Source organism: Lupinus angustifolius, chromosome LG07, assembly GCF_001865875.1.
Source record: "Lupinus angustifolius cultivar Tanjil chromosome LG07, LupAngTanjil_v1.0, whole genome shotgun sequence".
NCBI lineage: Eukaryota > Viridiplantae > Streptophyta > Magnoliopsida > Fabales > Fabaceae > Lupinus > Lupinus angustifolius.
In genome coordinates, this window is record NC_032015.1 from 10,929,104 (window position 1) to 10,931,573 (window position 2,470).

The window sequence follows — 2,470 nt, forward strand, 5'->3', positions numbered from 1 at the left end:
CCCCCTTCTAGGTGTATTGTAACCACTGATACCTAACAATATAATCTATTTTTAGTCTATAAAAGCATCACAATATATGGAATAAGATAAAAAAAAATCAATAGTTTTTAGGCAGAGTGATGAGTAGCATTCTTCCATGCATTATGGTATCTTCTTTTAGACAATGTCATATTTGTTAAAATTTCCATTCACCAACAACCTCTTGATTTCTTCATCTTTCTCATTCCCTATACTTCTATGCTCATTGCAACTACTCATCTCTGCCCTTGTGAGCTTCTCAGCCTTCAAAGCCTCACCTTCCCAATCTGTACGTGCCATCACAACATAAAGGATTGACAAGGCGCACCCCAATTGGGCAGACAAAAACCCGAACCAAAGCCCATAGAATCCAGCCTTGGACCAAAAATCCAAGCCCATGGCCACAGGGGTACCCACAATGTAGAATGAGCCCATGTTAATGTGAGCCCCTATGACGGGCTGAGCTGTGCCTCGCAGGATGCCACAGCCTGTGGTTTGTGGGTAGTTTCCAAGCTCGCACAGGCCCATAATTGGCATGACTGATGTAACCAAGGCTTTGACAGCTTCATCAGTGGTGAAAAGCCCAGCCCAACTGTGTCCAAGTATCATAGTCCATGTGACATTGATGAAGCCCAGCCCAAAAGCACATCCTAGGGCAACCATGGATGCTAGCTTTGCCTTGTATGGTTTATAAGCACCAAGCTCATTCCCTACTTGCATTTATTGCAATGAGATTGGTTATTACAAATTTTTTATAGGTAAAACATATCAAAATATAATATGTTCAATTTGTAGATCATCCATATTCACTATGACTTTGAGACTTTCAAGTGGGGCTTTATGTGTATAAACTCAAATTGTAAAATACTCCAATGTCATTAATACAAAAAATATATGACAAGTTCCAAATATCAATTAGTTCTATGGGACCCATTGCAATTTAATTGCTAATATTACATGGTCAAATAGAAATCTTTGATAGGCCTTGTATGCAGCCCAAGCACAATTGCACTTACAAGTTACAAGTGATAATAGTTTTCTTCCTAGATTAGTCTAGTCTTATTAGAAGTATATAACCATTATGACATACATGTATAAAGATCACTTGTATCATGTTATTGGGCGGGACATGTTAGAGGAATATCTAACATGTAAAACCCACAAAAGATTGCATAATAAAAATTAAAGTGTTAGATGCATCATGCATGCATAAAAACTAGGAGACTTACCCTGGCAAAAACAGACGCAGCAAGTGCCATGGGGACAGTGTACATCATGCTAGTGGTCTGAATCAAAATCCCAGTGGCAGCCACAGCCATAGTTGGATTAGGCAAGTACCCAGCCATCAAAGTCACAATCTCATACCACCACCACTCCAAGCATATCATTAGGCAACTAGGCACAACCAACTTCATCAGCTGCCCTAAACCACCACACACCATTCCTCCATCACCCCAACAAACCCACTTAAGCACCATTTCATTCTTCCTCCATAGCGACACGTACCCTAACATCAACACTAACATGTTCAAGTTTGTGATCACAGAAGCCATGGCAACACCTCTCACCCCAAGCCCCATCACCACCACCAAAAGATAGTTCAAAGGAAGATGAAAAGCCACTGCAACAAGAGAGCAATACATCATAGGCTTTGTCACCTTTTGAGACCTCAAAAACACCCTCAAAGATTGCAAGAAGGTGTTGGTCAAAAGATCAGGCAAGGAATAAAAACAATAGATTGATGCCATTCTTGTTATATCAATGTTTTGGCCCATGAAAAGCATGATTTTCTCAAGGTTGATCCATAGAAGGCTTATAGGCATGATTGCCATGAGGAGTATGAGAACCATTCTTTGAAGTGAAAGAGAGAGTAGGTCCCAGTTTTTGCTACCAAAGGCTTGGCTGCACACAGGTTCCAGACTGAAGCAAGACCAACAAGAACAGAATACCCGGTTATGTTGGTGAAGCCTATAGAGAGTGCACCACCTGCCAGTTCCAAACTCCCAAGCCAACCAAGGAAGAGAACTGAAACCACTGCTCTCACAAACACCAAAATGTTCATAGCTGTGATAGGTAGAGCCATGCTCCATAGTTCCTTAAGCTCTTTATCGCGACCCGATTTTTGGTTGGAAGATCGGCCCTGCGACTGAGGGAGAGGTAAAATCGATTTCTACCTCTTCCGATTGATTTGGAGTCGCCACTACGTTTTTTGCGGTTAAAACATAGAAAACTCTTAGTTTATGCTCAATTTGGATAAAGTGGTCTTCGAATAGAGATTCTGAATCCGGGAGTCGATTACGGATCGGGGAAGGTATTAGCACCCCTTCTACCCGTATTAAAACGGTACTCTCGCCAATCACACAGATTTTTATACCCTTAAAAATTATTCATTTAAATTTCAATTAATAAAGCAAAATATTTTTATTTTTATATTTGCATGTGACAAGAAATT

At 40.5% G+C, this 2,470-nt stretch overlaps 1 pseudogene; it reads right to left on the minus strand.

Annotated features, from left to right (window-relative positions):
* On the minus strand, positions 157–2,113 carry LOC109352917 (annotated as a pseudogene).